Source organism: Trachemys scripta, chromosome 25 (assembly GCF_013100865.1).
Source record: "Trachemys scripta elegans isolate TJP31775 chromosome 25, CAS_Tse_1.0, whole genome shotgun sequence".
NCBI lineage: Eukaryota > Metazoa > Chordata > Testudines > Emydidae > Trachemys > Trachemys scripta.
In genome coordinates, this window is record NC_048322.1 from 4,954,278 (window position 1) to 4,966,639 (window position 12,362).

The 12,362-nt window shown below is 50.1% G+C and overlaps 2 protein-coding genes and 1 non-coding gene across 5 annotated transcripts in view; 2 read left to right on the forward strand and 1 right to left on the reverse strand.

Annotated features, from left to right (window-relative positions):
* The window catches only part of LOC117869997 (zinc finger protein 883-like), a 929,932-nt gene that overhangs the window by 711,318 nt on the left and 206,252 nt on the right, over window positions 1-12,362 (reverse strand). The gene's annotated exons all lie outside the window — the stretch shown is intronic.
* Window positions 1-12,362, forward strand: part of LOC117870029 (zinc finger protein 501-like) — a 561,112-nt gene that overhangs the window by 402,557 nt on the left and 146,193 nt on the right. The gene's annotated exons all lie outside the window — the stretch shown is intronic.
* Window positions 11,706-11,787, forward strand: TRNAS-UGA. Its single transcript has one exon. It is a non-coding gene; the product is annotated as a tRNA-Ser (tRNA).

Here is a 12,362-nt window from a genome sequence, read left to right on the forward strand (position 1 = left end):
CCATTTAAAATTCATCATTTGCTAATCAACAATATCATGGCAAAATACACAGATCAGTGTTATATGTGAAGTAATAAAAACAAGCTGAAATCGTGCCTAATAGAATGCTACTGTGACGAAGTGGGACTGTACTTAATATTTTCCTCAGTTTCCCCTATGCAGTTCTTAAGTATCTAGGTGGTGGGATAAGGGTGTATGGTTGCTGCAGAGCAAAGGGCCAATGTACATAAATACCCGACACTCTGTCTCCTAGCAACTGATGGCCTGGGCCCCTCCTCTGCAAAGATGCCAGCTGAAGGTGTTGGAGACAAAGGGATCAGGTGACCTCCTGGCCTGGGAAAGAGACAAAGCCCAGAGAAAGAGGGGCTGGATGGGAATTTGGAGCTAGCTGGGGACTGGAAGGGAGGGCAGACAAGGTCTGCCTCGCTGGGCCCCAGCATGGACCCGGCGGAGGGGTCCCGTCCGCTGGACCTACAAGCTCTGTTTTAGACCGTGTTCCTGTCATCTAATAAACCTCTGTTTTACTGGCTGGCCAAGAGTCACGTCTGAATGCGAAGTGGGGGGTGCAGAACCCTTTGGCTTCCCCAGGACCCTGCCTGGGCGGACTCGCTGTGGGAAGCGCACGGAGGGGCATATGCTGAATGCTCCCAGGAGAGACCCAGGAGGTGAAGCCGTGTGAGCTTCTTGCCCTGAAGACGGTCTGCTCCGAGGGAGAGGAGGCTCCCCAAAGTCCTGACTGGCTTTGTGGGGAGCAGTTCCAGATCATCGCCCGGGGACTCCGTGACAGCTACCCAGATAAATCCGGGGAGTGGTCAAAAACAGTTCCTCAGAGACAAAGGGCAGTTGATGCCTCAGCCAGGTGTAAAGAAGGCTGATGGACCATTACCTGCTAAGTGCCCATTCTTTGGCAGGAAAGGTGGCAGGGGCAAAAAAACCAGTATGGAGTTCCCTTCCACATAGATTGCCTGTAGCCTTGCTTCCAGCTGGAAATGCTTCTCAAAGTGGGGACAGGGCTATAAAAAGAAGGGGCAGATACCCCCAAAACATCCCTTGCTTCTCCTACCCATTGCATTCTCTGCATCTGAGATGACAAAATGATACCACCATTGAGCTTTGATGGAGGGGTCCTGACCGAAAGAGTTTGGTCAGTAAGACTACTGACGCATCTGCTGAGAAAAATCTGCTTTGAAACTGAGATAATTTCTTAGGAATATGTTAGTAAGCATTTTGTCTTTATTTTTCTTGAAACCATTGATGACTTTTATGCCTCATTTCCTGTACCCTCATGAAATCCCTCTTTGTGGTTATTAAAATTCTTTTCTGTTTTATATAAGCCAGTGTATTTAAACTGAAGTTTCTGAGTCGCTATTTGAAATAATAAATTGACAGATTATTCTCTTAAAGGTTTATTGGTCTTCAAATATTGTGTGCTGTCCAGGAGAGGGCTGGGCAGTACAGGACATACATTTCTGGGGGAAATCTGGGACTGGGAGTGTGTTGGGGGGTCACCGTGCAGTATAACCAAGGTTGGGGAGAGGCAGAGTGTAACCCAAGTGTGGTTGGCAGGCTACAGTTACACACACTCAGGGTGAGTCTTTCATGCTGGAAGGCTATTTGTGAGTGGCCTAGGTGGGATCTATTTCATCAAGGCATTGTAAGGCACCCAGGGTTTGGGGGCAGGGGTGACACAGCTCCTCATTAGTCTGGATTGTATCCTGGTATGTCACAGTTTTACAGGAGACCATCCCTGCCCATCCTGGCTAATAGCCATTGATGGACCTATCCTCCATGAATTTATCTAGTTGTTTTTTAACCCTATTATAGTCTTGGCCTTCACAACATCCTCTGGCAAGGAGTTCCACAGGTTGACTGTGCGTTGTGTGAGAAAATACTTCCTTTTGTTTGTTTTAAATCTGCTGCCTATTAATTTCATTTGGTGATCCCTAGTTCTTCTGTTATGAGTAAATAACACTTCTTTATTTACCTTCTTCACAGCAGTCATGATGCCTATAAACTTTTATCATATCCCCCCTTAGTCATCTCTTTTCCAAGCTGAAAAGTCCCAGTCTATTAATCTTTCCTTATACGGCAGCCATTCCATACCCCTAATCATTTTTGTTGCCCTTTTCTGAACCTGTTCCAATTCCAATATATCTTTTTTGAGATGGGGTGACCAGAACTGCATGCAGTATTAAAGATGTGGGCCTACCATGGATTTATATACAGGCAATATGATATCTGAGATAGAGAAGGATGTGATGGGGTCATGGGTGGTGGGTGGAGCCCTCCTTTGGGGATGCTAGCCCCCGGCTCCACCCCCTTTGGCCCACGGCCCCCCCACTTGGCCAGAGCCCTAAGCCCCCCCAGCTGAGTTCCCCCCTTCTCTGCAAAGCAAAGATGCATAATGTGTAACTAGATGTCCAGGGTACTTTTTAAGAATGACAATGGATGCCTGTGACAATAGATACTTTTTTTTTTTTTGGCCACCCATTATTTTTATGGGAAGTGAAAACCCTTTTCCCTTTTGAGGAATCCAGCTATTGCAACTCAGCCTTTTAACCATCAAGCCAGGCTATGGAAACCCCCTCCAAACTGTCCTTGGTTTTCTTTCATTTTTTAGTTCTTTGGGGTTCACATCTCCAGATTGCAGGTGGTTCACAACAACCAATACGTTAAGAAAACGTTTGGGTTATGTGGGACTTTTCCAAACTGCCACTAACGCAAAGTCTGCCTCACTTGAAATGGATCGGGCCATGTTGTCTGTAATCAAGGCATACTTCACACATGATTTGCCCCGAGACTTCAGGGGAGTGACCGTAATGTGGGGTGAGCTGAAATCGTCAACCACAAAGACTAAGGTAAAAGTGGAAACCCTTTTGTGCCAGCACCTGTCTAAGAAAGCTGGACATTCCAGGACCCCGAAACTGATCCCTCTGGGAAAGGAAGTCGTCACATCAACAACAGGCTGTGCCAGCCTTGACCTGTCTCCTACTACCTGAAAAAGCTTGTGAATATGGAGTACTGAGCCTGCGACCCCATCGCCTGAGTCCTTGACTGCACCTCTAGCTCCTACTCCATGTGAGTCCAAAGAGCTGCAGGATCACTTGTCAATTTCAATATGATATTGTTACTTTTTCCATCTTTGTGTTTATCAAGTGAGAAATATCCCAACCCTTATATTCTATTACGGTGTTACAATGGGGCTCAGCGCGTGCACGTGTGTATGAAACCTGTCACATCCAGGCAGGAAAGGAGCTAAAAAGAATAAGCCCCAAACCTGAGTAACTCTAAAGTGCTGCCCTACAAAATGATTGAATATGTGCTCCTTGGTCTGTGAAAGTGTTCAAAGACCCTAAGCTGTCAGATATGGTAGGGTAGGCCCTGGCTGCCAGCTAGATAATAACAAGCTAGCAAAGTGATTCCAGTCTTCAACGCTGAGAAAGAAAACAATAAAAATCCCCTTTGGCCAGGGATCCTTTAACCCAAGAAAATCCTAAACCCAGCTTGGGAGGGGACATTAAATGTTCAAGAAGTCTACTTGTGTCGGAAGCTGGAGCCCTCTTGGCTGCTCTTGGGGCTTCTTTCACCATAAATCACACAGCATCTCGCTCACACACTGCCCGTGGCTGAGATCTCCCAGGGATTTTAACTTTGCACCCCGAGGGCTCCATGGCATGTTCATTCATTCCAAAATCGTAGAAGCAGGATGACCAGGCAGAATCAACTGTCCTGGGCAACCCTTTCCCTTTGCCAGGAGGGAATCTGTCTTTCTCTCAAACAGAGCAAGCGGGAAGCTTGGATCCCATTGTGAGTCGGCCAGAGTTCAGGTGGCTGGCTCGGGGGTTTTGCTTTGGAGCATGGCCTTCCCATCTGCCCTGGCAAAAGCAGGAAGCAAAGGAAAAGTCATTCTCCTGTGAGTGACTTTTTGCCACCTCTCTCCCGAGTGTCTGTATTGAAGGAAGACCAAGAAAAGCCCACTGAATTCTCAGGAAGAAGTTAGGTGATTTCTTCCCCCTCCCAGACCCCTAGTCTCTGCATGATCTTTTGGCTCTATGGTTAATTGCTCCCCATTGGTCTGAATTTCTTCTAATGACAAACTCTAGTTTTTCTCCCTCCAGAGTTTAGAGTCACTGGGTTTAGGATTTGACGAGTAACAGCCATTCTGTCTGCCTCACATACAGACGAGGGAGTTCTCCTTCACCACACGCCCTGCCCATGTGTCTGTCCACCCACACTCCCTCTGTCCTTCCACTGCCAGTCTCCTTGGATCCCTTCACAGGGAGGAGGGTTTAATGCCCAGATCTGTGGGCTATAGGCTTTGAAAGTCTGACTTCCAAGATGAGCCAGGCAAGCCCCAGCCCCTTCTGCCCTCTCTTTGGTGGGCAGCTCAGCTGGGCCCAGAACCCTCCCCCACCTACCATCACAGACTGTGGGTTTTCCTGGCATCTAGATAAGTAGACACTGACTCACAGTCCTAGGGGCCTGGTCTGAGCCTGCCAGCCCCTTTGAGAGAGGAGCTACCCCAGATCCTTCCGGGTTTCCTGAATGTAAGGGTCACCCGGCCCAGGGGGCCAAACAGCCTGTGTCTCTGAGACAAGCTAGTCTGGGGCTGCCTGGCTGAGGAAGGAGAAATGCAGAGGAGTTACTGCAGAAGAAAGGCTGCGTGAGGAGTGTTTGTGCTCATTGCACATCCAGCAACGACCCATTGCGCTGCTAGTTGATGGTAAGACACAGCAGCCCTTTTCTCCCGCCCAGAGACTCACACACAGAAAAGGCAGCTGGGCATTTTTCATGTCCTTTCCTATAGTTTCAAAGAGCGCAACCTGAACCAAGAGACATTGCACTCTATGGAGGCGACCTGAACTTACAAAACCACTGACAGAAATTTTAGCCTGAACAGGGAAGTTAGCTGTTAAATGGGACATCAGGAAAATAGGGAAGTCGCTGCTGCTGGAGATAAACAAGTTTACACCGGTTGAGGATCTGACCCATTTACTCCAATGGAGCCAGGTGAGTAACATTATTGTCTTTTCCCCAATACTGGCCGCAGTCCCAAACAGCTGCTGCTGCCCCTCGGTCCCAGCTGTGAGGGGTGTGACACCCTTTTATTCTGCATTGCCTGATTTCCATACATCTGAGGGACTTCAGCTGCCCTCTGTCCCAAGGGATGCTCCACGCCCAATCCAGCTCCTACCTCTCCAAGGCGCTCTTCTGCTAGGAGAGGATCATTGCAGAGGGCTGGGTCCTTGTTTGCCTGTTCTCTCTAGCTAGCATGTTGCAGGCTGCCTAGACCTGGGGTGTCTGAGCACTAGAGCCCTGGAGGAGCCGCTCGTTCACCCACCGCTCATTTGGTCTCATCTTTCATTTAATCCAGTCTTTTTTCTATCCATCACCATCCCCCTGCCGGGTATTAGTCACTAGGCCACACTGCCCTGTATCTGAGGGGCTGCTATATGGACTCTGGCCACTACACCACACTGCCCTGTATCTGGGGGGCTGCTATATGGACTCTGGCCACTACACCACACTGCCCTGTATCTGGGGGCTGCTATATGGACTCTGGTCACTACACCACACTGCCCTGTAGCTGGGGGCTGCTATATGGACTCTGGGTGCTAGTTTGCACTGCTCTGAACACAAGGGCCGCGGTGGTGACTCTGGCCACTAGGCCATGCTGCCCTGTACCTGAGGGCTGCCGCTTAGTGCCTTACCCCTGAATCTCATTGTGGCGAGACCCAATACAGTCCGGTCGGCTGTAACTGTGGTAGCAGCATGCCCGCTGCCCACCCCGACAAGGGACGAGGCGTACATACACCACGGCACGTGGTGAACCTGGGCAATGACCAGGCCCTGTTGAAAGGCCTCATGGGGAGGACAGTGCTGAGAGTAGCCCCTCTTCGCCCGACTTTTCCTTGCCTTCAGATCCTGGCTGAAGCTGAGAACAGCAGCTCCGGGGCTGCAGGCGGGCAGGGCGCTGAGCGCTGCTTGGCTGGCTGCTGCCACAAGGACTAAGCAGGCCGGTCAGTACCATGGACTGAGGCTGTTCCCGGGGCCTGTAAGGGGGTCGGGGAGGGGGGCAGGGTCTGAGCAAGGGGTGGAAATTGGCAGGCGGAGCAAGAGTGTGTGTGTGAAGCAGCTGGAGGCCAGGGCAGGAGCGAGGCTGAGGGGCACAATCAGGGATGGGGGGGACTCAGGGTAGTGACAGTAAAGCCCCGTGTCTGAGTGTTATGACCCTGTGTGGTGCTGCCATTCACCTTCTCCTGTGGTCTCATCTTTCATTGAACCCAGCATTTTTTCACCTGTCATCATCCCAGAGGTGTCCCACATGCCTCAGATACAGAGTGTCCCTCCTAGAGACACCGAGGACTGGAACTGATTGCAGCTGCTGGACAGCTCTGCTCGGTTTTTATACATTTGCACAGGAAAATGCTGAGTGTTTAAATTCATTTCAACCCCCCCCCCCCCCCCCCCCCCCCCCAGCGAAAACCTGAACACACTGGAGATGGGTCTGGAAATCGATTTTCATTCGAAAAAGTTTTTAAAGGGAATCACTTGGATTGGAACTAGGAACCCATTGCCCTGCAGGGAAATATTCAACTAGGCAGCTGTACTCTCAGCAAAGAAGGCCCAGTTCAGCGCAGAGCAGGAACAGCTTTGAACCTAGGGGTTAGTAAACTTTATCTCTATACAAACACCACTGTTACAAAATCCCCACCCCCGCTCTGTGTCACCAGAGCACAACAACAACTCTCCTTGGAGCACACACGGCTCCCCAGCTCCCTGCCCGTCAGCCTCTCCAGCATTGCTCCAATCCCTGAAAGGGACAGGGCACCGGTAACTAGAACCCCTTCATCCCCACAGAATTAATGCCCAAATAATTCCTTTTTGACCAGAAATGCAGAGCTCCTCTGAGCGTCAGCCCTGTCCCTGTGTAAGCAGAGTCAGGATGAGCTCTACCCTGACATCTGGTGGTGAATTATGGCGAGTGTGGAAAAGAACTCCAGGGGCTGATCTTGTTTGCATAGGCACACCCACTCGCCTGGCATGAAACAACAGCAACTCAAAGTGGTTACTTTGGCTGGTGTGGGATCCCCAGTTTCTTTGTTATTGGGGCAGGAAGAATAAAGTTTTGTTACCCTGATTCTGTGAATCAAGGGCAGTGAACCTGTTGTATGACAGAAGGACTGAGTGAGTCCATCACCATTACCTAAGTAGCACTTGCTTGACAAGGGGCATGGGTTACAAAACCCAGTGAAGAGAGAGAGAGAGGATGGGGACAGGTATTTGTACCTGATGGTATGGCCTCATCCCTGAGGGGTTGAAACACCAATTGCACTACCTCCTCTCTCCACTGTTGAATGTCAGAGCTAACTTTGATTCCATTAGAAGTCTAATTACAGACTGCTGAGCTGAATTCACTTTGGGCCAATGGTGCACTAGCACTGGGGCTCCCCTACTATGAGCTGAAATCACAAAAGAGCTGAGATCACTGAGGCTGTGTTAACTAGTGGGGGAGCCTGAAGCTATATTGCTAAGCGACTGGCAAAACAGCTAGCAGAGTGGAGCCTCACGGGGACGGTTGGAGCGGAGCTGAGCGACTCACAGGTCGGTGAGCAGGGCGGAGCGGCTGGAGAAGCAGTGAGCAGAGCGGAGCCTTGTGGGAGCGGCCCAAGGGATGGCTAAAGTGGAGCAGAGCTGAGTGGCTCACAGGTCGGTGAGCAGAGCGGAGCAGCTGCCAGAGCAGTTCGTGGACGGCGGGAGCGGCTCATGGGACAGCTGGTGGAGTGGAGCGGTTCGTGGAGAAGGCTGCGGCGGAACCCCACGGAGAGGCAGCCGGTCGGCCTTGGATCACGTAAGGTGCCCCTTAACACCCTGCGTGCCTTCCCCCCCACCCCCCACTTGAACTCTGGGGCTGCACTGACCAGGGACAGAGACTTTGGGGGGTTGTTGGACTTTGGGGACTTTGGTGATCCTTGGGTTGCTGGACCCAAGAGACTTTGGGGGGTTGTTGGACTTTTGGGACTTTGGCGATCCTTGGGTTGCTGGTTTCAAGAACCAAAGGGAAAGGACACAGCCCAATTTGCTGGGGTGAGTTTTTGCTCATGAAGCCTGTTTGGGGTGTTTTTCCAATTTAATGCTGATGTCGTTTACCTCATGTTATTAAACATTTTCTGTTACACTCAGACTCTGTGCTTGCGAGAGGGGAAGTATTGCCTTTTAGAGGCGCCCAGGGGGTGGTATATAATTGTCCCAGGTCACTGGGTGGGGGCTCGAGCCGGTTTTGCATTGTGTTATTGAAACGGAACCCCTAGATACAGAACCCGGCCCTTGTTGCTGCCAACTTAGATGGGCAGAAGGGTTACACCTGTGTAGCTCCCCAGCAGTGAGTGTGGCCTATAATGCAGAGGCCAGGGCCGGCTTTAGGAAGTGCGGGGCCCGATTCGAACAGTTTCGATGGGGCCCAGGCAGGGATGACTTAAAAAAAAAACACACGTAAAAAAACACGTGGGCGCTCCTAGTCTTCGGTGGTGGGTCCTTCACTCGCTCCGGGTCTTCGGCGGCACTGAAGGACCCGCTGCCGAAGTGCCGCCGAAGACCCGGAGCGCCACCGGGTGAGTCAAAATTAAAAAGGAGTCTCTAGCCAGGGAAGGAATTCTTGGCCACTTCTTTCTCCCCTCCCCCCCGGCGGCCCTGCCACTGGGCGCGGGGCCCTCTTAGGCGCGGGGCCCGATTCGGGGGAATTGGTGGAATTGGCCTAAAGCCGGCCCTGGCAGAGGCCACGTTTTTATAGTTTGAGCATTTGTGGTTCTCTATTGTCTCTCATATGGCAGACCTGGTTTTCATTCATGGCCAGTGAAGAGCTGAGTATTATTGTCCAATGTAGAAGTTACAGAATTTAAACTAGGAAGACGGGCCAATTTTCCCATCATTTCACCCCTTTACATGCAAACACGCTGACTTTCTGAATGACCCGTCCTCGTTCAACCAGAAGATGTTGTGGGGGATGTAGGAGTCACTGGGGGAATTCTCTGGGCTCTGTTACGAATCGGGTCAGAGCGGATGTACATAGTGATCTAGTCTGGCTGTAAAATCTATGAATCAACACCAAATACGGTGTTAAATTAATCCTCAAAATGGCTGTTCCCCATCCAGACCCCAGCAAAGGGCTCTTCAAGGAAGGGGGCTGTTCAGGAAGGAAAGAAGGAAGATGTCCTCCTCTCCCTGGAGGAATTGGGCTCTGTGCTTTGGACAGGAAGGAGGGAAGGAAATGGCCACACGATGGCACCAGAACCGGAACGAAGGTACTAAGAAATGAAACACAACAGGCTGCTTCTGTGCACATTGATTCTGGACAGTGAAGGACCCTGACTCCTGTATCATGAAAAGCCAAAACGCCATTTCTTTCTACGGCAGGGAAGAGCAGGAGAGAAGAGTTGCAATAACTGCTGCCCAGTTACTGGTGAATTCTTTCATATTATAAAGAAAATTGTAACAAAATTGATCTGAACTTGAGCTGCCTGTTATTAAAAGCTGGTTCCCTGGTTCAGTTCCAACGGCTCTGCTAGAAACATCCCCAGGTCCCTGCTCACCCCAGCGGGAGCAAAAGAGAAACCCCCAGTGGGCGCTGCCCTTAGCCCCAGGCTGCTGTCGCGGGGGTGGGGGAGGGGACTGATTGTTCAGTGCTGAGGAAGGAGCCAGTATAGGCCTCTGGTGTCTGCTCCTAGCATCTGCCCAGCCCAGTCTGTCCTCTGCCTCCGCTGCTGCCCCCTCCATGCTCTAGAGTCAAACCTGCAGGGCCCCCAGGGTACAGAGGCTGGGGCAGGGCAGCAGCCTGGGTTGGGCTGGGAGATGCTGGGAGGTCTCGTTCCCCCACAACTGGCCTGGCTCCCTTCTCAACAGCAAACCAATCAATTCCACCCCCCTCCCCGGAAACATCAGCCTGGAGCTAAGTGCAGCACGGGACGATTCCCTTTAGTTCCCACCAAGGCATGAGGGAACCCAGGGCGTTTCTGACTTGGGGAAACCAGCCCTTAATAACAGGCAGCTCAAGTTGCAGCTGAGTATTTTTAACATTTTTTACAACACTAAATATCCCTTGAATCCTAGTGTCACCATCCATTAAATTGCTTCAGCCTGGTAGTTTCCCAAGTGCAAAACTAAACACCTCTTCAAACACAAGGGAGTGGGGATCAGTCAATGTTCAGAGTCATCCCACATAAAAGAACTATGCTGAGGTTCACGCTGGCCCCATCCTGTGCCCTTCACCTTTCCCTCCTCTACCTTAAAAGTTTTGGTATTTTGCATAGAAACTTTCTTCCCTCAAGAGAGACCTGGGAACCAGGGCTGCCAGCCAAACACCTTTAAGAGGAGGAGTCCCTCTCCCTGTCAAAAAATGATCTTCCGCCTTCAGTTCAGTGACAGCCTGAACTGTTCCTTAACCCGGCAGAGCTGGAGGATTGAAAACAGCAAAATCAAACCCCTGTGTAGCTCGCAGGAATGAACACAAACACTCCCTGGTATCTGAGGAGATGTTTAGTTTTACCCTTGGTCAACTACAAGGCCAAAGGGAAAGGAGGTGGTGCCAGATATAAAGAGTGAAACACCACACATGGGGGAGGGATAGCTCAGCAGTTTGAGCACTGGCCTGCTAAACCCAGGGTTATGAGCTCCATCCTTGAGGGGGCCACTTAGGGATCTAGGGCAAAATCAGTACTTGGTCCTGCTAGTGAAGGCAGGGGGCTGGACTCGATGACCTTTCAAGGTCCCTTCCAGTTCTAGGAGATGGGATATCTCCATTAATTAAATTAAATCATAGTTATGCCCATAGTGACTGCAAAATCATTGTATATATTTCTTATTATCATCAGTGTATTGTTTTCTCTGGAGTTTAGACCTTGACCAAGAAATTTCGATCTTGATAAAATAATCGACTACCCCTGGTGAAGGCAATGGACTTGACACCCACTGGGGTGTCCCTACACAGGTACAAGTACTAACAACAATGGCTGTCTTTTAGACATAGTTTTTAATCAGGGCAATAAATTGATACAAACCCGTTAAATCATTTCTCAGCCCGAGTCCTTCACCCACATTCCTTAGGGCATTGGGCCACCACGTGGACATTTCATTTCCCACCTCAATTTCACACAGAGACACAATTTCCTTTGCACAGATCCATGAACAGCGAAATCTTCCTGTGTCTGTGGTCTGAGCCAGGAGGTTCGATTCCAGTGAACCTTCTCTCCTGCAATGGCGATGGTCAGACAGAGGGGACGTGGCAGCTGCATCCCTGACAGGGAGATATTAGCTCGGCTTGTTCTTTCTGCTGCTGTTGTTAGTCCATGAAACATCAAGGGTGGAATGCAAGGCTGAGTTCACGCACTAACCCCCTGAAATATTTCAGTGCCCCAGAGAAATCCTGCCCCCTGCTATTGGGATGCTGGGCTGGAGATTTGAATGGAAAAGGGACTGTCTGAATTGTCAGAGTGGGGAATGAACAACAATCTACAGCAATGTCGTTACACAAACACACTCTCATCCTGCTCCAGCCAGAAGGGAAATGGGCAGGAATTCTCGCTGTTCAGCCATGGACACACTTACACTGACGCACAGCCGTGAGTGTGCTGAGGAAGCTGGTGTGAGCAATTTGAAATGACAATTCAGTGACAGCAGAATCATCATGTAGTAAAAGAGCTGTATGTCAAGTAGTTGTGGCCGAGTGGTTAAGGCGATGGACTTGAAATCCATTGGGGTTGCCCCGCGCAGGTTCAAATCCTGCCAACTACGGAAGCACTTGAGTGTTATCATTATTGTAGTCTTAGTGCCTGAGCAGCCACAGTGCAAACTGGAGCCAGATCTAGTTTCACTCTGTCTACATTTAAAATGCTGCTGTGACGCTGCGATAACACTTTGGAGTAGACAGTCTGGAGGGTATCAAGTATCAGACAGTCTGGAGGGATTTTCCCATCCCTGTAATAGCTGCACTGACAGAACAATTCTTCCTTTTATTTAGCACTATCTAACCAGGGCTTAGGTCACCTTAACTATGTGGTTTGGGGGTGTGGATTTTTCACACCCTGAGAGACGTCGCTCTGCCAGTTAAGTGCCCAGCATACACCAGCCCTTAGATCCCGCTTAGTATTTCAATGCAGGCATTGAACTGTGCGAGGAAAATATCAGCTCACAAACACAGAGACTGAATTCCCCACATTTAATCTCTCTGCACTTTCCAGAAAGTCACAAAATTCAATTCATTCTTGCAAGGACAGAGAAAAAATAAGTGACTCTAAGTTTTTGGCTTGATTAAATAAAGTTAAGTGTTTAATTAATAGAGTAAATCTATGTCCTGATCCCTCTAAATA